The following is a 27,690-nucleotide window of genomic DNA, read 5'->3' as shown; positions in this document are numbered from 1 at the left end:
TTTATGTTTGTACCAAGAAAAAATAAATAAGTAAATGTCTTATTATGTTTGTAGCTTACGCCTCGCACTCATTTGATAAATACAAAAACCAAAAAAATGTCTTCATTATTTTTTTAGGTGTGCTTTTTTTTTCATTTTCTCTTCTTTTTTGGGAGGGTGGGTGGGGAACTCTGCCTATGCCATTGTAAGGTGGCACTTATAATCACATAGCCGGTCTCAAGCCCGGAAAAAGGAGGAGAGACCACCCATGTGCTTTTGGATGGTAATGTATATGTTCTGTTGACTTAGCGATCATGGTTGAAATGCAAGAAGTATTTAGGAGAAATATTATTCCGTTAGTTTCAGAAGAAAGAGCTGCCTTCCTTTTCTTTTAGATAATGAAATAAATATTTGCTGTATCAAAGGTCTACATGTTCAAGCCAAGGAATCTCCATTGAGGCGCTCAATCATAGTGAGTAACGACACTAACTCATTATATTTCTATTATTCCAGTAATATCGAAGCTATTTATTCATTGGTTCTCACAAGCATATGTATTCTCTGTTTTTCAATCTTTTCTATGAAGCTCCATTTTGGACCTTTCTATGAAGCAGTACATCTTCTCTTTGAAGGAATTGTTTACTTGCTTTCCTGCCGGTTGCTTGTGTTATAGGATGTCTTATTGTTTCAGTTTTGACTTGCTTGTGTATCTGCTGATAATCAGTCATATATACGTGATCCATACACTGTAATTTTCTAGCGTCTGGTACATAAGGATTCGAAGCGTATCGATGACGCGAAGGATATAGATGATTTGAAGGATACCAAAGGATTAGTTTTTTTTTTTCTATGGTAATAAATTCTAAGTTCAAAAATTGTCAATGATCCAATATTATATTACACAACTTTTCAAGCTTGATTGTTTTTATCAAAGCTTTTTATAAAACCAAAGTATTGTAAAACTCCAATAATTAAGCCCGTAGGTACAAAATACCATGGTTTTGGAGTATCGACAATACAGTGGACCTGTTTGGCAAGTTCTTATGCACCAACATATAAATAGCTAGCTAGCCATTAGAAGTAGTTTTCAAACGTGCACATTGCTATCTACTTTCAGACGTGCCACATTGCTAGCTAGCAAGATGTTACAAACTGATGAACAAGCATGCACATGCTAGATCGGTGAAATACTCTGGTTACTGCAGTAGTTTTTTTTTTGAAAAGGGGGATTCCCTGGCCTCTGCATCAGAACGATGCATACGACCATCTTATTAAAACAAATAAATATGTTCCAACAAAGTCTTAAAGTCTCCAAAATAACATAAAAAATAGCTCACACAGAGCCAAAAGGGCTAGAAGACAAACTAGCCAAATAAAGGACGCCACAACCGGCTAGGCAAAAGAGAGATAGGTAAACTAATTGTCTATCCTATTACATGACCGCCATCCAAACCGGTTGAAGATATCCCAAGCTATCATCTCCCAGCGGATAGATCCAGTAACCAAACGCTCACTGGCCTCCGTCGGAGTGAGTAGCGACCACGAACGGATCAACGCCGTGGCTCTGAAAACAATCTGCAAAAAATGAATGTGTGTTGTCCTGTTAAAACCAAATCATTTCTGCAGTTCCAAAGCGCCCACAAAAAGGCGCAGACTCCGACCCGAATATGTCTCGCTAACTCGGGCTCTATCCCATTAAGCCACGTTCCAAATAACGTGTTGACAAAACTCGATGGAGTAATATTGAAAGCAATATGGACCGTTCGCCATAAAACTTTGACTAGCGGGCAATCAAGAAACAGGTGTTTGATCGTCTCATCCCGATCACAGAAACTACACCTAGTTGGTCCTGTCCAATTACGCTTTGCCAAGTTATCTTTGGTTAAAATAACTTGTTTATGGAGAAACCACATAAACACTTTAATTTTCAAAAGGACTTTGACAGCCCAAACATGTTTAGAACTAGGAATCGAGCTTGAATTGATAACATCAACATACATTGATTTAACTGTAAATACCCCAGACCTAGTAAGCTTCCAGCGTAATTCATCGTGTTGTTGAGAAAGCTGAACCTCCATTAGTCTACTTGCTAGACAGAGCCAATCTTCCCAATGATTGCCCACTAGCGCCCTTCTGAACTGAATATTAAGGGGGGTAGATTGAAGTACTGTTGTAACAAAAACCTCACGTCGTTGAACAATACGATACAAGACGGGTATTGAATGGCTAAGGGTGTCTGTCTGAGCCATGTATCCTCCCAGAAACGCGTACTAGCACCGTTACCAACAATAAACTTTGTGCTATTAAACATGGATAGTTTGACTTTCATAAGCCCTTTCCAAAAAGGTGAGTCAGTCGGCCTTACTGTCACCTGAGACAAAGTTTTGGTTTGAAGATACTTGCTACGAAGAATTTGCGCCCAAGTGGCGTCAGTCCCACTAGATAACTTCCACAGCCATTTGCTGAGAAGACATCTGTTCTTAACTTCAAGATTCTCAATACCAAGACCCCTGAAGGAGTCCCGGACTAGGGGGTGTCCGGATAGCCGGACTATCGTCATCAGCCAGACTCCAAGACTATGAAGATACAAGATTGAAGACTTCGTCCCGTGTCCGGATGAGACTTTCCTTGGCGTGGAAGGCAAGCTTGGAAATACGGATATGTAGATCTCCTACCATTGTAACCGACTATGTGTAACCCTAGCCCTCTCCGGTGTGGCTCTAGTCCGTAGGACGAACAACAATCATACCATAGGCTAGCTTCTAGGGTTTAGCCTCCTTGATCTCGTGGTAGATCTACTCTTGTAACACACATCATCAATATTAATCAAGCAGGACGTAGGGTTTTACCTCCATCAAGAGGGCCCGAACCTGGGTAAAACATCGTGTCCCTCGTCTCCTGTTACCATCCGCCTAGACGCACAGTTCGGGACCCCTACCCGAGATCCGCCGGTTTTGACACCGACAACCCCCTTGGTCTTTCGGTCTACAAATGATATCACATTTGGCTAAACGGTATTTTATTTTTAGTTCATCACCCTGCCAAAAGAATAGTGAGCGATAAAAGTCCACTCGTTTCCTAACTCCAACCGGGACTTCGAAGAACGACAAAAGAAACATAGGCATACTCGTGAGAACCAAATTTATCAGAATTAATCGGCCTCCATATGACATGAGCTTGCCCTTCCAGCAGCTCGGTTTCTTTTCAAATCGGTCTTCGATGCACTTCCATTCTCTGTTTGTCAGCTTACGATGGTGGATTGGTATTCTTAAATAAGTGAAAGGTAATGCCCCAAAATCGCACCCAAACAATTGCCTATAGGCCTCTTATTCGTCATTGGCTCTACCAAAGCAGAACAAGTCGCTTTTGTGAAAGTTAATCTTTAACCCGGTCAATTGTTCAAATAAGCATAACACTAGCTTCATATTTCTTGCTTTGGCCAAGTCATGCTCCATAAAGATGATTGTATCATCGGCGTACTGAAGGATGGACACACCTCCGTCAACGAGATGAGGTACCAGGCCACCCACTTGACCAGCCTCCTTAGCCCTTCCTATCATAATTGCCAACATATCAACGACAATGTTGAACAGGATAGGGGACATCGGATCTCATTGTCTCAGGCCCTTATGTGTCTGGAAATAATGACTTATCTCGTCATTCACTTTAATTCCAACACTCCCTTTTTGCGTATAAGATTCAACCTGGCAGCGCCATGCTTCATCAAAACCTTTCATACACAATGCCCGTTGTAGGAATGGCCATTTTACTTTATCATACGCTTTCTCGAAATCCACCTTAAAAATGACTCCATCCAATTTTTTGGAGTGAATTTCATGGAGCGTTTCGTGAAGGACCATCGCCCCTTCTAGGATGTTTCTGTCCGGCATGAAAGCAGTTTGTGAATGCTGCACCACAGAATGCGCAATCTGTGTGAGCCGATTAGTCCCAACCTTGGTGAAAATTTTGAAACTAACATTGAGAAGGCAGATCAGCCTGAACTGCTCGATTCTCACAGCATCCGTTTTCTTAGAAAGCAGTGTTGTTGTTCCAAAATTTAAGTGAAATAACTGAAGCTGTCCAGAGAAAAGATCATGGAACATTGGTATCAAATCCCCCTTCATAATATGCCAACACTTTTTGTAAAACTCCGTCGGGAATCCATCGGGCCCGGGAGCCTTATTGTTTTTCATCTGCGCTATAGCATCAAACACCTCCTTCTCAGAGAACGGGGCAACCAGAATATCATTATCATTAGCAGTTAGTTGAGGCACATCCTCAATCCTGGACTCATCGAGGGACACACAACTATCCTCCGGAGGTCCAAATAACTGCTTATAATACTTGATGATGTAAAGTTTCAGGTTGTCCTGCCCTACAATGGTTCCTTCATCTTGCTCAAGCTGAAAGATCCTCTTCTTTCTGTGCTTGCCATTAGCAATCAAGTGGAAGAATTGAGTGTTTGCGTCCCCCTGGACCACTTTGCGGACCTTAGCCCGCAACGCCCACTTCAATTCTTTGTCGCGGAGAAGTTCTTTCAACCTCATCTCCGCATCCAGCTTATCCTGGAGCTCTGCGGCTTGCAAGATCGTGGATTCGACTTTTATATCTAGGGTCTGAATCATAAAGAGGAGCCTTTCCTTTTCAACATTATAGACCCCACTAAGGTGTTTAGCCCATCCCCGTAGGAAATTTTTCAAATGCCTAATCTTATTCTGCCAACGCTCGACAGAAGTCGCACCTCCTGCATCCTTAGCCCATTCCTTAGCAATCGGATCCAAGAAACCTTCTCGTTCAAACCATGCCAGCTCGAAAGAAAAGGTGTTTTTGTTTCCCACGTGGTTTGGCTGTCCTGAGTCCATGAATAAAGGTGTGTGATCCGATATTTCGTGCGAGAGAGCCTGAACAGTTACGAGAGGGAACTTCTATTCCCACTCGACACTCGCGAGGACTCGATCAAGCTTCTCATATGTCGGATTTGGCAAAGCATTAGCCCAGGTAAATTTTCTACCGGGAAGCTCTGTCTCTCTCAGATCCAAGCTTTCAATAATGGTATTGAACATAAACGACCATCTGCCATCAAAATTATCATTATTCTTTTCGTCTCTCCTCCTAATGATGTTGAAGTCACCTCCAACTAAAATTGGGAGCTACTCGGATCCGCAGATTCGGACAAGGTCTGCCAAAAACTCCGGTTTAAGCTCGGGTTGCGCGGCACCATAAACCGCCACCAGAGCCCAGTTAAACCCATCAGCTTTGGACCTGACCCGAAACTTAACCGCGAAGTCACCCATCACTACACTTCGGACTTCCAGAGAATTAAAGAACTTCAGGTACTGAATTTAAAAGTCACGCATCTCTGTTACACATCTTTTGTCATTTGTCTGAATCATGAGTTCCTGTCCAGAACCCAAATGCCAGCTTTGCCTTGTGCACGCAGTCAATGACACCTAACCTAACGGGACTCTGCATCCTTAACTTTCATTTGTCTGACCACTATCTTGAGATCAGCAGCGAACCAAATTTATGTTTTTCAGAAGTATCCTTGTTCTTTTTCTTATATATTTACAGAGTGGCTTCTGCAAATGCTATAACAAGCACCGATCTTCAGAAAAAGTGGAACCATAATACTGCAGCAGAAGCAGTTCTTCTTCCCAGCATATATAGGTCGAACAGTAATGACTCATTGATGTACAGAGAGTATAACTAGCTGCTGATCTGCTCAAAACTGGCTACAAAATGCAGGTTAGTCTTCGCCTCTGAACAAAGACAGAGTGAACATTCTGTGAAATGAAAAGATAAAGCAATAAATTTCGATTTTTATCATCCGTAGTCTAGTGCAAAAACATCTCCTCATTGAACTTTGCTGTTACAGATACTGCTGAATCCGGTGCGACTGGAAGGAACGGCCCCGAGCGCCTTACTCCTTCCTTTATTTCCACAAACGCGCGCATCATACCAACTATTAGAATTATGTCGATTATTATTGTATAAGGTAGGTTACAGTTGGACTTGATTTCGGACTGTGTGTAGATAAGGTAAGAGGTGTGTCCTATTAGGACACTTGTATCCTAGGCCTGTCATATATAGTAAGGGTAGACACGCGATTTAACCTATGCCAACATAATAACACATGCGTGTAGGGGTAGCCGACGGCATGTGCCGGCACTCGGGTGGTCGGTGTGCGGTATTGTGATGGTGCCACGGAGAGGCGCCCGTAGTCAGGCCCCGGAGATGTAGCTATATCGGTGAACCTCGTTAACAAATCTTGTTGTCGTGCCTTGCGCGATTGCTTGGTCATCGATAGATCAATGAAGCATCTCGGATTTATTCTAAGAAATGATATTATGAGCAAGATTTCGAGGATGCCGTGAAAGTAGATTTAGAGGAGAGCGATGAAGACGGGCCGATGTGGAGGCACGACGTATGTGCGGCAGCGATCGAAGATGATCGCGTACGAAGCGATCGAAAACGGTGGCGACGGGATCATGCAAGTTCTCGACGGAATCAGCTGCAGCTAGAGTCCACTAGATTCGACCTGATCGATAGAAGGTGGTGGCGCGCACCGATCTGCTGCAGTGGCACGCGGAGGAATCGCAAGGCCACATGCCCAGGTGGCGTGCGCAGGCATGGCCCAGGAGCATGGTGCGCGTGGGAGGTGGCAGCGGTGGGGTCTGACGAGGTGACAAATGGCACGTGATTTGTTTGTGAAAAAAAGAGCTACGCAATGGAGACTAGTGCCATCCATAGGAGGGGAAGATAGGGAAAGCTAATTGACATAAGGATTGTGATATTTGGCACATGTGTGTCAGATAGCAAAACTATCACACACCTCATTCCTTCCATATAATTACATTCATGCATGTATTAGAGTGACTCACTCTTCATTCACATTCATTCCTTCCTCTAATTACATACATGCACTAGATTGAAAAATAATTGATGTCATTCTAGATTCTTCCATATTCTAAAAATTCAAAATATTTTGTAACTCAAATCATCGGTCCGATGCAAAAAATCGTTTTCATATAAATGATTTCTCACGACGAGATCTTCGAAACTAGATTCCATGTTGGTATGTTTTGACAACTTTTTTTCAGGTCTAATGTTATCACTCCTGGTCTACATAATTACCACGCCTGTTCTATGCAACTTATCATAATATTTGCACATAAATTGCCGGGGGCATAAAAAATGGGTTTTTCACCCTTCATCACATACACATGCATATACTTATGCTAGAGGAGAAAAGCTTACGTCATCCTAGATTCTTCCATAATATAAAATCAATATTCTTTTGTGGCTCAAATCATCGGTCCGATGAGAAAACGGTTTTCACATAAAGATTCATAGCATGCGATTTTCGAAACTAGATCACATGTTGGTATGTTCCGACGACTTCTTGGGTCAAAAATTAGCACGCATGGGCTACATAAGTTACCAAGCCTAATTTGTGCAAGTTACCGTGCTATTTTCACATAAGTTACCAGGGTTATTTTTTGAACAAGTATTTCTGCTTGGTAAAAGTTACCGCGGTGTTTGTACGTGTGCTATAGGGTCAAAAGTTACCACCCGTGGGGTATGCAACTTATCGTGCTACATTCACATAATTTACCAGGATATGTTTTTCAAGAACTATCTTTTTTCCCCTTGGTCATAGCTAGTTACCGCGGTGTTTGTTCGTAAGTTACTGGTTATGCAATTTCTACATTATCGTGCTATTTTGACATAAATTATTGGGGTTATGTTTTCAACAATAAATTGTTTTCATTGGTCAAAGTTACCACGGTGTTTTGTACATAAATTATCGGGTACGCGGTTCTTATATTATCATGCTATTTTCACATAAATTACCGAGATTATTTTTTTCAACAACCTTTTTCCACTTGATCAAAGTTACCATGATTTTTGTATGCAAATTGTCGGGTATACAGTTCGTATATTATTGTATTATTTCACATAAGTTATCGGGGGTACTTTTCAACAATTTTTTTACCTCCTTGGTTAAAGTTATTGCGTTGTTTGTATGTAAGTTATCAGATATGCGGTTTGTAAATTACTCTGCTATTTTCACATAACTTACTGTGGTTATGTTTCCAACCACCTTTTCCGGGGTCAAAAGTTACCGTGGTATTTGTATGCGAGTTATCAACTCACTTGTGTGTATATTAGCATGCTATTTACACATAAGTTACCGAGGGTATATTTCAACTTCTTTTGCCCGGTTAAGAGTTACCACCTTTGTTTGTATGTAGGATAAGCAATGCATAAATTATCATGATATTTACACAAAACTTACTGATGGTATGTTTTCAATAAAAAAATCCCACAGGTCAAAGTTGTCATGGTGTTTGTATATAATTTATCAGAAATGTACTACATAAATTATCATGCTATATTTACATAGAAGTTATCGGTGTGTTTTTATTTAAAAAAACTATAGTAAAATTTAGCATGGTGTTGCATGTAAGTTATCAGGTCCTTAGTTCGTAAACTATCATGATATACCGATAAAAGTTACCGGGTATGTTTTAACAACTTTAAGAATATTTTTATTCCTAGGTCCATAAAGTTATTTGGTCCAGTCTGCCTAAGTTAACGCACCTGCTTCAAGTAATTTACAATGTTGTTGACGCAGGTGTTACCTACGGTTCTATCTTACAATCTATAAAGTTGCAGACAAGATTGTTGAAGCAAACATGAGATGCATCTCAGACATAAGAGAAACATAAACTCTGAAACGGACATGTTAATTCTTGCAAAACCAGTACAAATCACGATACCTAGCTAGGTACATTTTTTAAAGATGACAAGATAAAAAAAGACAACACACCACCACCCCAGATCAACAACTGATGATCTCTATCTCCTAATAGGCAAACTCGTTTTTTTGCGGGGACCTTACAGGCAAACTCAACTCCAAGATAGAGAGAAAATAATGCAGGGGAATCTCCAGAGAAATCTAACCATATCCCACAAACTTTCTGCAAAAACACCAATACACTGAAGTAAAGTAATATGTATTTACATTCTTTAGTGGATGTTGCCGCTGTGATTTCCTCTCCTGCATTCTTGACCATTCTTTCTCTTTGACACAATGTTACATGCAGTTCTGACTGATTATCTTACATTCTTGATCATTATTTCTCTTTGACATATGTATAGAGCGATTTCTACACCTTCAATTATCCAAATAACATTTGGCAGTCAAGCATATAACGGAAGGAACCAGAAGCTAGCCATGCGTGCTTGTAATGCTGTAGCAAACTAGTAAGACAAATCTCCGATCCAATGATGATGATGTGGTCAAACAAGAAAAATCTTTACACAAATCGCTGACACACACTGATAACTGAACTCAACGTGCCTTCTAGATGGACAGTAGGGGTGAATGAGAACACAATCCTCCCTTCGGACATGGAGAATTCTCCGTCAGACTTTGCGAGAATCCTGTAGTCTAAGCATACCAAGCAAGCGCGGGTGTGCGGCGATGCAAACCACCAGCTGCTGCAGTCCCTTGCAAACACTAGGGAAGGGGTAATGGTCACCATCCCCAACTCACATCTGCACCACCAAGAGCAAGAGCATGCAGGGTGGAGTGCGACGGAGCTCAGCTCAGATCGTCGGGGGTGGCTGGGTCGCCGGAGCGATGTGGGCATGGTTGGGCGTTTGAAGGAGTATCAGAGGGAGGCCGGGAGGCGGAGCTGCATCCGCACGAGCTCAGGCGCAGAGAGAGGAGGGAGGAGATGGAGAGGAGGAAGGGAAGGAGAAGGGGCTGACGCGGGCAAGGACGCCGGCGACCGACGCCTGCCGGCGCGGCCGGTGCCGAGCGTATCGCGCGGGCGCACGAAGCCTTCCTGGTAGCGCGGCTAGACCGGATGAGGGAGAGAGATAACAGGGGGCGGCCAAGCGGGATCATGTCCTCTAGATTCAAAACCGACGTTGATGAGATCGTGTGGCAGTTTTGCAATCTGCCACACAGTTGCCATATACATATTTCGTTGACATAAACCTACAGGAGCACGTGGTGGTGGAGTTTTGGATATTTTTCATTGATCTTCACAGTGAAGTGCACGGGAAGGCTGTGGGGGACTTTGGCTTTTATTTCTTGTGTACATGCTTGTGTACTATGATGGCAGCGTGAGGGTCTGTGGCGCATGGCAAGGATGATGGCGTGCGTGTAAGGCTTGGAGGAGTCTAGAGCGCATCGTGGCATGATCATGCATACATAGGGCGTTAAGCAAGGCACGAAGATCTGCAGGACGGACACGACGTAGGGTGGAGCATGGTTGTAGTCGAATAATTTTGGCTGGGTTGGACTGGACTGTCTGACGGATCGACGGGGATGTCGGTCAAAGCAGAAGACGGCGGTGATTTCAGCGACGATGGCATAGAATCGTGATGCTGATGGTGGCCAACTTCTAGGGCGTGAAAACACGTGGTGCAGGCCTGCGGGCTTGTGCGGCTTCGACAAGACTATGGCGTGGGGTTGATTCAAGGCCTTGTACACATGAGAGCTTGAAGTCGATAGGGCGTAGGGTAGCACGGCCAGCTACATGAAGTCATGTTGAAGGTGGAGCTAGAGTCTAGTGGAAGACCTCACTCTGTGCTGATGGAGGGGCTACGACATAAATGTATGGAGAGTTGAAGCCTATTTCAGCGGGTATAGCGAGAGACACGTGGATCGGACTGGGTACTAGTGGTTTGATGGAGACGTGATACTCGGCATCGGTCGGTGATGATCGATGGTGGGTTGATGCAGTGTGGGCTAGCTACACCAGAGACTCGACCAGGACAGCAGAGGCTCGGCGCGGTAATAGCTGTGAGGCGTGCAGTAAGCACGGGACACAGCGACTAGTCAAGGCACTAGTGGTCAGACATGTGGTCAGACAAATTGTGTCAGGGATGCTGTAGCAGTGTTGACGAGTACCAGATTCAAGTTGGTGACTGGGTCTATCGGTGCCTGTTGATGGACAGGATTTGACCATGAAGAATCTGAGAAAGTGACGAAAAGTTTGAAATTGTCTAGAGTTGAGAGAGTACATGGCTGTATATTCTGTGGTGTTCAGTGTACATGGCAAAGTGCAGATGACAAGTACAGATGAAGGCGGAGTGCTATAGCTGTGGAACATGTCAGAGACTATCCGGGAAAAGGGTGAGACAACTGTGAATTTGACTCAGAGTGACATAGGGGGGACATTGAAATTCCTTCCAGTTCAGACAGACGATCAAGAAAGAGTGGTGATGTTGAGTTCAGGTAACTCTTATATGTGGCGTCCAACATGTGAGTTATACACTTTCACACAGATCAGTTGTCGGTGTGTGATGGCGTTGTCGGATACTCCGGTAGTTGGGAGCACAAGGTACAGTAATGAGGAACTTAATTGTGCTCTAGTGTTGACTTTGAAGAAGACGAGAAGGGAATACAGTTGCAGATGGAGTCATATGGAGTCTGGGAGTAGCAACGGTGCTCATGGCGTATCTCAAGTCCAATGTACATGGAGATTAGACGCATAGATGAATCCAAGATGGTGGAGAATATCCACCAAGATGGAGTTTGTTAGAATTATGTCGAATATTATTATACAAGGTAGGTTACAGTTGGACTGGTTTTGGACTGTGTGTAGACAAAGTGGAAGTTGTGTCCTAGCCTCTCATATATAGTGATGGTAAACACACAATGTAACCTACGTCGGCATAATAGCATATGCATGCATGCAGGGGGAGACGGCGGCGTGTGCCGGCACCCGGATGGCCGATGTGCGGTATTGTGACGGTGCCACGAGGAGTAGCGCCCGTAGTCAGACCTCAAGAATGTAGCCATATCGGCGAGCCTCGTTAACAAATCCCGGTGTCGTGCCTTGTTTGATTGCTTGGTCATTGGTAGATTAAGGGAGCGTCTCAGATCTATTCTAACACCAACTGCAAACTGCGTGAACTGCATGAAACACTGTCTACGGTCTATGAGCAAATGAATAGGTACTGGTACTGTCTGGTGTCCTCTCAAGGTGAAACAGGCTGCTCAGCTCACAGGAGTGCTTTTTAAAGCCAATTTCTCCACTGCATTTTGATCTGCATAATCAGCAACAGAATGGCAATTCGTTTGTTGAGTATAATGTTTATTTAAGAAATATAGAATATCGTAGGATTTGTTGCATTTTGCCTTGTACTTCAAAATGATCTCAAGCAATATACAACCATCATATTCTGTCAATCACTTTATCCCTTTAAACATGGTATCGAAATCAAGAGGTTTTGAGTTCAAGACCCGGTTGGCGCGGTTAAATTGCAGTCCACTTTCGTTCCACGTTTAGTCTAAGGGAGCCACACGTGAGGAGGAGTGTAGACGTATAAATGTGCTGCCTAGTCTTTTCCATCAAATCCTTTTTTTGGCTGCATAAGCTAGAGCATGCACATCTACATGGTATCAGCCAAATCGATAAAAACCGTAGTCGCTGCTCCCTGATTTCGCCCCGCGACGCCTCCTGAGCATTTGGCCTCCTTGACCGCCCCTGGGGGCCGCGCCGCCCGTACCTAGGGTTCGTCCTCCGGTTGTGTTGACCGGTTGTCCTAGAGAGTCATTTCCCAATCTCATGATCCGGATTCTTCTCCCTTGCAGGCCGCCTTGATCGGCTTTTTTTATTGGTTGTTCAATCAAAGATCGGTTTGTGTCGCCCGCCCACCGCCATGGACCACATGTCTCTACGCCAACACCGGCGCGACCAGTCGGCCTCTTCACCGACCCGGCGGCCTCGCGCAATGCGGCGATGTCAGGACCCCGATCCTAAGTCACACCGATCTAGCATGTAACACATCATATCACTTTGCGGCCTCACGCATGATATTCCGACGGATGCCACCTTACCTGGCCCGGGACCGTTTGCTTCTTTTGGCTCACGTATATGATAGTGTCGCTAGCATCCATATGACAAAGAACCTGGGATGACATGACTATTCGTTAACCCAAGGTGGCATTAATTTACAGAGACAGTCATATATGACCCAGCAACGAACGGTCGATATCAACAACGTATGAATCCAAGTCGTAGCAAGCAACAAGGACTTAAAGAAACGATGCGTGACATTTACCCGAAGGGACAGACACAGGAACGAAGAAGGACACATGCCGACCAACCTAAATGTTTCGGAGGAGTAGCAAGCTACCATGGCTCAATGGAAGCACTAGGAGACATTTCCCGATAAGAGAGGCTACCAAGAATAAACAACTAGGTTGTCGGGTCCCACACATACCAAGCATTTCAAATCATACACACAATATGCTCGATATTTAGATATATTACAACCGCACATTGTTCCAGCCTTCTCCGTCTATCAGCATTTTCGGTCGTCGATCTGTAGTCGTGGACGTCTCTAGCCATTGAATCTACCTACAGTCGCGCCTGGGCCTAAGTTGCGCACTGTAGAGAGCTACACGGGCTTAGCCGCTGCTCCAGTAACAAAATTGGCCATCTACCCTTATTTGGGCCTACTGGGCCTTTGGTATATCTGCGGCTGAAGGAAAAAATATCACGCACTGAAGCGTTGTGTGTGAAGCGAGCCGCGAGCGACATGCTGCGTACGACGACGGCGGCGGCGATTGCAATCGATCTGACCGCTTCCCCAACCCCTTCCATATCCCACCAACACCTGCCGCCCGATCCACGCCACTCTCGAGCATGTACCGGATGGTGAGCCGAAGCAAGCCGACCGCGCCGAGCTGGCAGGCCAGATTCGCCATGCGTCCGATGCCTGACGGACCTATCTGTGGGATCCCGCCCACCGATCACACCTCCTCCGAGGTACAGCCGGGGACGCGAGTTCCTCTGATCTCTTCGTCGCTGACCTCATTGCATAAATTTCTGGAAGCTGTTTGGGGAATTCCGACCCTGTGTTCCTGTGGTGTAGGTAGCCGTATGCTTGATTTTTAGGGATTTCGTGATCTGCCAGGATTAGGTATGTAGCTGCTGATTGTGTGTTCTTTAACTACCAATATAACCGAGAGCATTTGCGTGGCAGTAGTAACTTTATGTTCAGCTCAGTTCTCCGCTCAATATATGTATATTTTTGGTTAAGGAGAGTGCTAGCCGGAAGATAGAGTTTGCTCATTGAAGAAGTGCTGCTGGGTAGACTCCGTTCTTCATCTCCAGCCTCTGATTTTTCTCTCTCGTGGGTAATTGTGCTGAAGAAAGTCGAGAGGTATGTCCCTCCTGGATCTCCTGATCTACTTGCACTTCTTTGTCTAGGCTTGGCCAGTTGGCCTAGCTGCAAAGTCTCACAAAATAATCAAATAGCATTACCTGGCGTTTGCCTTCTTATGTGCTTGATCAATTACAAAACATTTACCTTCAAAAGTTCAGCGTTTCACTAAAAGAATAATCAAAAGTTTAGAACAAACCCGAACTAACTTTAGCACATTAGATCAAAGAAAATTTCCCAGTCCTACAACATTGCTTTACTGAATGCCGGTTAACTTTGACTACCAATTAATATATGTTTATATATGCACTTCCCAAGCAAACCAATTAACATTACCTCCTCTAGCCCTAGAAAAGACATTCATATGATATATTGTGCTAACAAAACCTATAGGTTTAGGCAAATTTATTTCTTCATATATCTAAGAAAATTCATAACATTTCATTGTAGAAATAGAGGGGCGCAGCAACGCGCGCCAACAATAATCTAGTATGCAAATACAACATAACATCACAACAAAAATCTACAACTCAAAGTACTTTATTTAAAGGCTCCAGAGAGCCATACATAACATATCCATACAGGTAGGGCTCACACGACCCGACACTTAAGTCATACAAATATACAAGCACATGCGGAAGCAAACTTTTTTGAGTACAGACAACTAGAAAGAAAGAAGGCTTGAGGAAGCTTGTCTATCTACAAAGGCCCTTCACAAGCTCAGGGTCACAACTTGGGCGGCAAGTTACTCGTCAACATAGAGATCTACATAAAACCCATCGGAGGGGCCAGTGTTCTCCTCTGCAACATTTTATTAAGCAAACATGATTACAAAGGTACTCAGCAAGACTTACATCAGATCCTACATACATGCAATATTTCCAACAGCCCTCATTTCCTTTCATGATTATTTGGACATTTAAAATAATTTATAGAATTTAATTGCCCAAATGCAAATTACTTATGATTTAATTCAGTGACCCAAGGTGACCTAGAAAAATGTGAACCATTTTTGGCAGAGGTTCTAGACCAAGACAAAAATGATGAACATTTTTGAAGGGCATTTCAGGTTCATTGAAAAATATTTAGTAAACCCTAGTTGGTTTAAGTTGTGCTGGGGTTTATGCCATCCCCATTTCAAGTTTGTGAAAAATTTAAACATCATGCATCACTCTAATGCAAGCACTGACTAGGGTTGTGACAAGCAGCCCAACACAGGCACCGATCGCGCGGCGGTCCGCTCGTCGATTTATGCCGGCCGTCACCGCCCTGCTCCCATCGGGTCTCCTACATCACCTCCCACCTCAGCCACGCATGTACATTCTCGTCCGCACGTTGTTGCGTTCCCCAGTTCGTGCCTGGTCGCTCGGGTGCCGCTGTTGCGTTGGCCGCGCGGGCGTTACTGCCCGGGCGCCGACGTTGTATTGACCGCCCGCGAGCCATTGCTGAAGCACTAGTCTGCATGTCCTCCTATGTCGTCCGTCGCTACCGGCTTCAGCTGGGACTCCAAGACAACCCCGCCTCCACGAAACGGCATCACCGACCTCGCGCGTGATCGGATTGATCACCCGCCCGCCGCCGTGATCCGCCTCATCTACGTCGTGCACCCGACCTGGCACATTGGTTACGCGTGCCTCCACATGTCCCGTGAAGACCGTCCGGAGTACAGCGTGCCCCTACACCGATCGAGCATCAGGCTGCTGTTGCGTCGCCTCGTCGGGCCACAGCGCCACCGTCCCGTGGTTCTCCCCGTGATTGCACCGACCAGCGTGATGTCGCTGTGTCGCCCCTTCGGGCCTGTCGTATCGCGGCTCGCGGTCTACCGCCGCCCCGAGGATGTCCTATCCAGGTCGTCCATGTGGCTTCACCGACCCTCGTGCTGCCGCTGCAACGCCCTATTGGGCTGTAGCGAGTGTGGCACGCGGTCTCCTGTCGCCGCCTGAGGCCCCCACGTATGCACTGTCTCGCACGCCGCCACTATGTCGCCCCTTCGGCCCGTAGCGCCGCGACCCACTGTTGCTGCCGTCGCCCCGATGTCTTCCTATCGTTGCCCCGACCCGTCTGCTACCGTTGCGTCGCACCTTCAGGCCGTAGCGGTACTCCACTAACGATGGCCGCACCTAGCCTATTCACTAAAAGTTAGTGGAGTAAACAGTCTCAATTTCGTGTCCTAGCCACACCAACTTCAAACACTACACAATACATATCTTAAATTCATTCAAATGAACGCATGGATAGAAATAATCGTCATAAGACAAAGTTTCATCACCGCGTTTTTCGCATTTAAACATGCGAAGTTCGCCCAAAAGACATCACTTCAAACACAATGTTTGATTCAAAATCACCACAAACATAGCATGTATATGTTGTGGATCGAGCCAATCTTTGGCATGCACCACCACCCTCTCGGCCACCACCACTCAAACGAGGTCATCGGCAAATTAATCAACGTCGCCACTCTCATGGCCACCACCACCCTCTCGGCCATCATCACCACTACCACCACCACCATCACCACCCCCTCGGCCACCATCACCACCACCACCCTCGGCCACAATCAACATTCCGAAGTGAGGCCAATATTTCTCCACGTGTGCGGTTTAAAAAATAATACAAAATTGAGAAGGAAAAGAAGAAGAGCAAAAGGAAACTACACAGCTACGTTTTTCCGTGTTGCATTTTCTAAGAATAACACGAAATGCTCATGTAGCGGCAGGAACAGAACTAGTGCTCACGCCTCGCTCACTTGCCTCAAAAAAGTTTGACCAGTTGACCGGTGACCAAACTGATCGTTGATTTCCAAAAAACTCATGAATCTGGAAAAGATTCTTCCGTTTGAATTGATTTTGTTAATTTTAAAAAGTTGACAAGATTTTAAATTTTTTGCCAATTTGAAAAGCTTCATAAATTTGAGAGATTTCATAAATTTCTAAAAAATCATGAATTTGGAAAAACTTCATTATTTTTGTTTAAAAATGTTCATACCTTGATCATGGCTCACAACATTTGAAAGAAAGTGCATGCAATTTGAGAAAAGTTCACAAATTAAAAACAATTCTTAAAACTACATGCATTTGAAAAATATATGAAAAATGATGAACAAAGAACAGACATGAAAAGGGAAAAAAGGTAAATCCGGAGTGAGAAACTGAAAAAGGGAAAAAAAATAAAACGAACAAAAAACCTTAGAGAGAAAATGATTGAAACAACCCAGAATGGAAGCTTCCAGAAGCATCCCAAATACGGAATAAAGCTTACAAAGAAAGAGTAAATGTGCTGGCCCGGAGCTGAGGGGGGTGGGTCTGCTCCAAGTTGCGAAGCGCCACATACAACCACTCAAGGTGCCGAATAGGAAATGCTCTTGTGGCGCCATGACCAGAGGTTGGCTCACTTGGCAAAAAAAATGTTTGAAACATTTGAAAGGAAGTTCACGCAACTTGAGAAAAATGTCAGAAAATTTGAAGACAAGAATATCATCAATTGGTAAGAGTTTAAAACATTTGAAAGGAAGTCCACACAATTTGAGAAAAAGTTAATGAATTTAAATTTTAGAAATAGTTCAGAAATATGAAATTTGATTACTTAAAATGGTCAACAAATTTAATAGTATTTCACAATTTAGGAAAAAAGTCATATTTGGTAAAAAAATCGGGTTTGAAAATATATATGAAAAAGGTTGAACAAAAAAGAAAAAAATTAAACCAGAGTGAGAAACCGAAAAAGGAAAACAATGAACCCAGCAAAAACAATATAAAAAAAACCCGGACCAAAAACTTCCAGAAGCATCCCAAAACCAGCCTGAAGCTTCCCAGCCGGAAAAGAGCTTTCGATCGAAAGACGCTTAACAAGACGGGCCCAAGTGAATCAAACGGCGAAGAAGAATGTCTTAAAAAAAGAAGGAGAATGTGTGCCACCTGGCAAAAACACCTAAATACAGTGCCATAAGTGCCGAATAAGGTTTGCGCATTAGCTGGCCAAAAGCCAGTAACAAAAAGGCGACCATTGTGGTCATGGAAACAGTTGCACACCCTCTAAAAAAGGGAAATAGTTGCAGGAAATGACGTTGATCGTCATTTCGTCTGCTATTCTGCATTCGCAGCTTGGCGACAATCAAATGTGATAGATAACTTCAGACATCGTGCAGCTCTTATGTCTACACACCATGGTTTATTATCCACTTTGTAGTTCAGATGAAAGTGATTATGTACGCGAGAATAAGTGATTATTTAATCTGTTCTTTTTTATTTTGCAGATCTGGCAGTCGGGTCAGGTTTGGCCGGGTCGACCTCGAAGAGAGCCATGCCCGAACCATTTATCGGGTCAAGCTTGCGCCCACGACCCTACCCACGGGTCTCAGATCAGACCCATGCCCTAACCCATCGGGTTACCCGACCTAATCGGGCACCCATCGGGCATGACTAAAATTATTATTAGTTTTAATTTTGGCTTACAGTAGTATTTTTATAGTGGCGAACCAAGTCGCGCATAGTACTACGTATATTTACATGGCCGAGCGCAAGGAACTAGTAGTGGACCTGCTACCTTTATAGTGATGCCGAAGCCGCACTTCTCCTTAGCTGGGCGAGGTGGTACTAATCTTAGCTGCGTCTGCCCACTTTTGCCAGTGCCCCATGCTGCATATCTACCATGGGCTGAGATGGCTGAACAATGCTTAGGCCCATCGTTTGTTTTGAGAACTTGGCCCATTATACATATACATATGTTGTGTGCACAAGAGAAATGATTCAGGGCCGAACTCGTTTGGGCTGTTGGCGTAGTAGTCGTGCGTTGACAAGAAAGCTCTCTGCTGTTGTGCTACATTGCATAGCTACTGGCAGCGTTGAGTTGTTCTAAAGAAAATTATAATTAGCAAGTATCTTCACCAAAACATCCACACACAATATAATATTTTAATCATTAATATTAATCGGGTGACCCACGGGAAAAACATTATGCCCATACCCTACCCATGACTAATCGGGTTACCCATTGGGCTAACCCATGGATGAATATGGCGACCCATACCTTACCCATTCGGCTCGGGTGCCCATGGGCATGGCCACCCATGGGTCGGATTGCCGGGTTGATCTGTGGTTGTTGGCCATCCCCTGTCATGCGCACAATAAGTACAACAAACAAGTGACAGTTAACAAATGCAATCTTATCATGGCTAGGTGTGCTCGTCGTTTGGGTCCATGTTTTATTCATCGATCAAGTAAGAATAATCTATATGATTTCGTGAGTCGTTTTGTTCTCACCGTCAACGAGTTAGTACCTACTCCCTCCATCTCATAATAGAAGAGCATTTTGTAGTATAAAAACGCTTTTATATTATAGGACGGATGGAGTATATTGCTACTAGCTGCCTAAACATGACGACCTAAGGCTTGTCATAAAATAACTCAACCAACAAAAGGACCGATTGATTGGTAGAGTAATTGCGGAGAGGTCACACCAATCTGACTCGGCATTTTTGTACTGACGTACGTCATTAAGGATAAGACCCCCGAAGACATACTGCTACCTTCCAATTAACTAAACAAATATTACGTTTGTAACCAAATATAAAACGTTTTTGTAGACTTTTCTTTAGGCTAGTTTAGACTACAAAAACGTCTTATAATTTTATATAGAGGGATTAACAGTTAATAAATGCAACCTTGTTATGTTCAATCTTGCAGTTTTGAATATATGTGTAACATCCCAGCTGAAAATACATACATAATGATGCGGTAGTTTGGAATCTTCCGTGGCACAGTTCGTGTGTACAAGCAAGTCATTGAACACGTACATGTATGTAGAATTTAATCAGAATAGATTAACTAATATGACTCATGGCTTGGGATGCCTAAAAACAGAGTAATACTACATCTACAAAATGTTACTTCAATTATTTACAAACAAGCTGATGTGGAGAATTATGATTGATAATCGGAGGATGAAGGGGCCCACCCCAGTTGAATTCCGAGGGGAGAAGAGGATTGGTTTGAAAAGTTCAGTAAAACATTTGTAGATTTATATATATCTAGCATTGTTGCTAAAACCGTCATTCGGTCAGTGGATTGGGATGTGACCTCACCCTAGTTGCAGTATAGTGCTCATCATCAGCCATCGCAATCTGTTTAGGAAATAAAGACTTGGTCACACTTGCATAATAAATTGTTCCGTAACCACTAGAATTAATAATGATTCCAACTTTTTTATAAAGGGAATATATTAGTATCACGGAGATACCAACTACACCCAGCCTCTGCACAAACAAAATGTGACGAACGACATCTAGGATGCACACAGCGTGAAAGAGAAAGAGAAGAAGAAAATGAAAAAGAGGCCCCGCCACGGTAATTAACTCCTCGCAATAGCAACCCAACAAACTACAACCAAAGACAACACCCGAAATACAAAAAGTTCTCCAAAGGTCACACCTCCAAGGAGGGAAACAGTGCACAAGCGCCGTCATCGCCCGATCGAAGACCTTAGGTTTTCACCCTGAGAAAGTAAGAGCTCTCAAAATAATTCCTTCAGCAAGGCCATTGCCAGGCACAACCAGTGAATGTCAGAACTTAGATTTTCACCCTGAAAGTCAAGACTCAGCACTCTAGGAGCGCCACTAAACTTAATTTCCTCCAGTGCTGCCCCCACTTGCCAAGGTTGCTGCTGCAAATCAGCAAACACGAGGCTCACAGTTACCAGATCCAAATTAGATCACCGCCCCCTGTGAAGGAAAATCTTCAGCTCCTCGAAGGACCCCTCCGCCAACACTGGTCCTCCAATCTCAGCCACCATGACCTTCTCCACAACAGTGTACATCATGGAAATCGAGATGCCGACATGTCCCATCGTTTCAACAACTAGCGATGCTTCGTGCCACACAGTCATGAAGCCACACGGGTGGATGTGTGTGTGCACGACCGGATTCCATCCTATCCAGATATCCAGGAGCTTCATACGACAATCCGAGAAGGTCTCTAACAGAATACCCAGAACACATCTGATGGCCAGATCAAAGAGGAGCAGACACGCTAAACGCTGCCTTGATGTGAGAATTATACTAGGACCACCACCATTATTTCGAGGAATGGCAAGCCCCCATGCCAGTCACCACCCAGTAGGAACGGCAAAAGAGGAGAGGCCAGCACCAGTTGGGGTAGGCTAGAGGTGAAACCCATAAGCTCTCGTAACCAACTCATGGCTCTGGCACATGGATAGCAAGCTTCCACGCACCCTTGTCCATGGCTAGTTCTTTGGTGATACTCCAATTCTTCAGGTCTCTCTTAGCGGACTCCTCTAATGTCAAATTCGGTCTACCCCGACCACTCTTATCATTCTCCGCACGCTTTAGATCCGCTATGCACTGGAGCTTTTGGAGGCCTAGGCTGAATATGCCCAAACCATCTCAGATGATGTTGGACAAGCTTTTTTTTCAATTGGTGCTACCCCAACTCTATCTCATATATCCTCATTCCAGTCAGGATCCTTCCTTGTGGGGCCACACATCCATCTCAACATACGCATCTCTGCCACAACTAATTGTCGAACATGTTGCCTTTTAGCCGGCCAACACTCAAAGCCATACAACATTGCGGGTCAAACCACCATCCTATAGAATTGCATTTTAGCTTTTGTGGCACTCTCTTGTCACAAAGAGTACCAGAAGCTTGGCGCCACTTCATCCATCCAGCTTTGATTCGATGGTTTACATCTTCATGAATACCCCCATCCTCCTGCAGCATGAAACCAAATATCAAAAGGTGTCCTTCTGAGGCACCACCTGCCCATCAAAGCTAACCTCATCCTCCTCACACCTAGTAGTATTGAAAACGCACATCATGTACTCGGTTTTAGTTCTACTAAGACTAAACCCTTTTTATTCGAAGGTTTGTCTCCATAACTCTATCTTCCTATTTACCCCCGTCCGACTATATATCCTCAACTAGCACAACATCATCCGCAAAGATCATACACCATGGGATATCTCCTTGTATATCCCTTGTGACCTCATCCATCACCAATGCAAAAAGATAAGGGCTCAAAGCTGACCCCTGATGCAGTCCTATCTTAATCGGTAAGTCAGTGTCGACATCACTTGTTCGAACACTTGTCACAATATTATCGCACATATCCTTGATGAGGATAATGTACTTTGTTGGGACTTCAAAGCCCCCAAAATGACATTCCGTGGTATCTTATCATAGGCCTTCTCCAAGTCAATGAACACCATATGCAAGTCCTTCTATTGCTCCCTGTATCTCTTCATAAGTTGTCGTACCAAGAAAATGGCTTCCATGGTCAACCTATCAGGCATGAACCAAACTGATTTTTGTTCACGCTTGCCATTCTTCTTAAGCGGTGCTCAATGACTCTCTCCCATAGCTTCATTGCATGGCTCATCAGCTCAACTCCACGGTAATTAGTATAAATCTGAACATTCCCCTTGTTCTTAAAGATTGGTAGTAATATACTCCATCTCCATTCTTCTAGCATCTTGTTTGCCCGAAAAATGAGGTTGAAAAGTTTGGTTAGCCATACTATCGCTATGTCCCCGAGGCCTTTCCACACCTCAATGGGGATACAATCAGGGCCCATCGTCTTCCTCCTTTCATCCTTTTTAAAGTCTCCTTGACTTCAGACTCCTGGATTCACCGCACAAAACTCATATTGGTCTCATCAAAGGAGTCGTCCAGTTCAATGGTAGAACACTCATTCTCCCCATTGACCAGCTTGTTGAAGTACTCCCGCTATCTATGCTTAGTCTCCATCCTTGATCCATTTGACTTGGACAACGTACCTCATCTTCCTCTCTCAGATCTTGGCCATCTTATAGATGTCCCATTCGCCTTCCTTCGTGCCTAACCGTTGGTAGAGGTCCTCGTACTCCCGATCCCTTGCTTCACTGACAGCTTGCTTTGCGGTGTTCTTCGCAATTTTGTACTTCTCTATGTTGTCTGCACTCCTTTCCATGTATTGGCATCTAAAACAATCTTTCTTCTCTTTAATCGCCTTCTGCAAATCATCAATCCACCATCAGGTATCCTTATCTTCGCATCTACTTCCCCTGGGTACACCAAACTCCTCTGAGGCCACCTTACGAATGGAAGTCGCCATCTTCATCCACAGATTGTCTGCATCCCCTCCTTCATCCCAAGGGCCATCATTAATGAGCCTCTCCTTGAATGCTTGAGCTACCTCTCCGTTGAGCTTCCACCACTTCGTCCTAGCGACTTTGGCACGCTTATCCTGCTGGGCATGAATGCGAAAGCGGAAGTCATCAACCACCAACTTATGTTGAGTTACAACATCTCTCTAGGTATAGCCTTACAGTGTACGCACACACGCCTATATTCACTTCTCGAGAGGATGAAATCAATCTGGCTAGAGTATTGGCCACTACTAAAAGTCACCATATGTGATTCTCTTTTTCTAAAGAGGGTGTTAGCTACAATCATGTCGTAGGCTAGAGAAAAGATTAAAACATCTTCTATTTCTTGATTCCTGATGCCCTAGCCAAAGCCCCCATGCACACCTTCAAAACCTATGTTAGATGTACCCACGTGGCCATTGAGGTTTCCTCCTATGAAGAGCTTCTCGCCAACTAGCACACTCCTAACCATGTCTTCTAGGCCTTTCCAAAACTCCCTCTTGGTGTTCTCATCGTGGCCTACTTGCGGGGCATACGCGCTGATAACATTGAGAACTAAGTCTCCAACTACCATCTTGACGAGGATAATCCGGTCCCTACGTCTTTCAACATCTACCACTCCATACTAGAGGCTCTTGTTGATCAAGATGCCTATGCCATTTCTGTTTGCAGCTGTCCCAATGTACCACAGATTGAAGCTGGAATCCTCCACCTCCTCGGCCTTCTGTCCCCTCCATTTGGTTTCTTGGACGCAAAGGATATCAACACCTCTCCTCACCGCTGCATCAACTAGCTCCCGAAGCTTTCCTGTCCGAGACCCTACGTTCCAGCTACCTATGTGAATCCTCATAGGCTTGGCTAGCTTCCTTACCCTTCACACTCGTCGAGTCAAATGCGAAGACCCTTGCTCATTTTCCAATACATCTGGGCGCCGATGTAGTGCGCCAGTAAGGATGCGACGACCTGATCCTCGCTCACTTGCCACCGTATCCGGATCAAGATACGGCGCGCCACCAGGCGGGTGACGGCCCGACCCTTGCACATATGACACCACAACCGGGTTCCAATGCGTCGCGTCGCTGAAAGGGTTACACCCCATCGAAAATCTTTTGAGTTTCATCTCCATAAGAGTGGCTAAATTTTTACGTGGGCTCGCCAAGGCTATCACAACCCTCCTCCTTTACACGAGCTTGGGACCGGCTATGTTGGGACAACACAGGCGGAGTTATAATAGAAGCGAATTTGAAAGATATAAATGGAATGTAAAATTTAAAAGATAAATTGGACTTCTGGTTCAAAAGATATAATATGTTCAAATTTGAAAGTCAAAAGAAAAAGCATGCGAGGCGGGATAGGTGGAGCTTGCAGAAGCTGTCATGCATGGACCCCATCTAAGATAATGAGGGTCAAAGCACATGCAAAGACCAAACCAACTTCTATATCACGAGGCAATCAGAGGACCCACAATTTATTTGCTCGCGTCCCTATGTACCACGAATCCTCTCCCCCGTTGGATGTAGACTTGTAAAAGGCAGGTACATCATAGGTTATTTTTTTAACTACAACTTGCACATAAGCCATGGGAAAGTCAGCTAGTGTGTGAACAGTATAGCTGATGGAAGGCTAATAGTTAAACACACTAGTATCTCCCAAGTGTTCATTCAATGTTAATGCCTCATGTTTATAAGAAATCTCTCGCCTAAAGAAATCTCCATCGCAAAACTTCAACAGAGAGCGCACTCATTTGTCCATGAACACGTACGAACGTGTTCGTTAATCCAAACATAACGGAATTTATGTAAACTAAAATGCACGAACCGGATGGTCACCTCGTAGTCATAGCCTCTGACGCCCTTGCCACCAACATCTCCGACATTGCCGTCGTCATGGCATACATCCCTGGCTGCACCATCGTGCTCGCGGCACAACCTTTCAGCCTCTGCCTTCCGCTGTCCTCCTTGTTCTTGAGTCGGGCATAACACTCTCAACTAAACGATGGCGCGCTGGAGGAGCTCCTTATTGAGCTGGCGCCGGCGCTGAGTGTCGGACTCCTTGGTTCTCTCCGACCGGTGCAATACCCAGGCCGTGGGGCGGGTCAACAAGCATGTGTGGCGGCATTAGTGCCTGTTCGCAGAGGCCGCCGAGCGCCATGCTTGGTGGCGCTCCATTTCTTCGAGCCGTTACAAGCCCTATGACAAAGGCAACAACCTGCCGATATAGTACTCAAGGTGGTGAGCGGCCGCGGAGGGGACGGTGCCTGCTCGAGCTTGAAGTTGTGTGGCAGACGGGGAGTCACCAACTCAAGCAGTTGGTCCGAACAAACACGCAATTTTAGCTATGCTTGGCTTAGCCCATGATATGCCGAGGATCCACTTATGTCGCGTGCTTTATTCAGGGTACTCGGCTTGGAGGTGTACCTTGAAACACTTAGCTACATATGTCTTTCCTGTAGTGGATCCATGTTGGAGATGCCATAACATAGTTATTGGTGTTACGTTGGGTGATGTGGGTTTCATATTTATTTTCCTTTTTAAGAGAAGATGTGAGGATACCACTTGTCTTCCTTCGCGTCACCAGCAGTTGATATCGCAGGACCCACAGAACAACGAGAGAGGATGTAATAAGCAAATATTGTCTTGTACTTTTTGTAGATTATAATCACATGATATATATTATCCCTTTTTTTTATTTTGGGCCTTTTTAATTGATTGGTGAGCTAAGCAGGAATTGCTACTAGACGGTTTTGCCTTGACGCTCAAAGTCATGTTGCAATGTTTGCGTATGTACTCTTGATTCCATGCTTGCTAGTCTGCAAAACGTCCTTTCAGTTCAGGACTTCAGGGCTGTACTTATTGATGGGCTTATCTCAATTCATATTTTGAGAAACTTTGTTAGTACTCAGTTTATGTTTCAGACGGCACAGGAGGTAGTTTGGTGACTTGTTGCAATCATAAGAAGATTTAAGTATCATCGATAACGTGGTCCTGAGCATCTGCAGATTATACAACTTGCTTTAGCGAAGACAAAATTCAAGTACCGCACAAGGTAGCACATTTGCTCAGGGAATCTCCAGCGGGTACACTGCCAATTAAACTTATAAATACACTACTGCAGCACATTTTTTATTTTATTTTCGGGATCATACAACAGTGTATGCTTGACCATTGGCGCCAACAAGCGTGCATCCTTGCAGCTCATTTGTTAATGGTTAAATCAGCAGATCCAGCACCAGCTCTTGGGGGAAATAATTATGATTCTTAAGTATTGCTATGTAAAATTTGTGGACCTACATAGTGTATGCAAGTTTACCCAACTAGCTTTTTTTTTTGGAAAAGGAGGATATACCCCTGACTCTGCATCTGAATGATGCATGTAGCTACTTTATTAATTATTCATAGAGACCTTACAAAGTAATACATCAGTTACCCCGAAGCCACCATCTTGGCAACATACATGTCGCTACTCCTAACCCCTTGATGAAGGGGTGCCAAATGCCTGAGCCTATTACCAAACAGACATCGCATATAAGCCTAACATCAAAAGCCGGAGGCCCCAACCAACCGACATACCGGGTTTGGGGCACAAATCGGTCCGACGCATTCTCCTGTGTCATCGCCACCGTCTTCCACCGAGCCATCTTCAGAGATGATACTGACGCATCAACCTTGCTAGGCCTCTCTGCCATCGAGCCCACCATGCCGCCAGACAACGTCCTCCTCCTGCGCGAGTCCATCTCCACGCATCGAACGCCGGGTCTCCACTGCGCCATGCCGCCGAGATCCGCCGCCATCAATGTGTCAGATGAAGCACCACACCACTAATGATGTCGTCCACTGGTCCCTCGAGCCCATATACACCTCCCTCTCTGATGACGCACCCAACCCAACAACCACCTTGCAACACCTCTGCACTCTCCTACCATACCCAAGATGACACTTTCAAGAAGATGGCGACGCACGTCACGCCGTTGTTGTCTAGTCTTGACAAGACTAGGGTTTTCACCCGAGTAATTGAGTGGGAGGGAGAGGGAATAGACCTCAACGACGCATCCAAGGAGAAGAATGGTACCTGCGGTGTCGCCACCGCCATGGCCAGAGAACCAGCCAAGACTTTCTCCCAGTCCAAGTCCGCAACTCCAGGCATCCCACCTTCAACGGATCTGGCGTCCAGAGGGCGCCGGCGACCAGATCAGGCGGGGAGGAGCGTTGGGAGGGGAACGGAAGTAGCCTTCAGATCTGAGGAAGGAGGCCGGCCCACCACTGCGACCGGCGACAGTGCCCGCCGTCACTAGCGGCCCTCGCGACCGAGGAGACTGGGGCAAACCCGCGATGTAGCTCGCCGCAGAAAATGGCGCCACCGCTTGGCACCCTAGGCCC

The 27,690-nt window shown here is 44.9% G+C and overlaps 1 pseudogene; it reads left to right on the top strand.

Annotated features, from left to right (window-relative positions):
- LOC119320528 overlaps positions 1-27,135 on the top strand; it is a 33,340-nt pseudogene extending 6,205 nt beyond the window's left edge.
- The last annotated feature ends 555 nt before the right edge of the window (positions 27,136-27,690 follow it).

This window comes from Triticum dicoccoides, chromosome 6B, assembly GCF_002162155.2.
Source record: "Triticum dicoccoides isolate Atlit2015 ecotype Zavitan chromosome 6B, WEW_v2.0, whole genome shotgun sequence".
Taxonomy (NCBI): Eukaryota; Viridiplantae; Streptophyta; class Magnoliopsida; order Poales; family Poaceae; genus Triticum; species Triticum dicoccoides.
The sequence above is the reverse complement of the archived record's forward strand: the minus strand, read 5'-3'. Positions and strand labels throughout refer to the sequence as shown.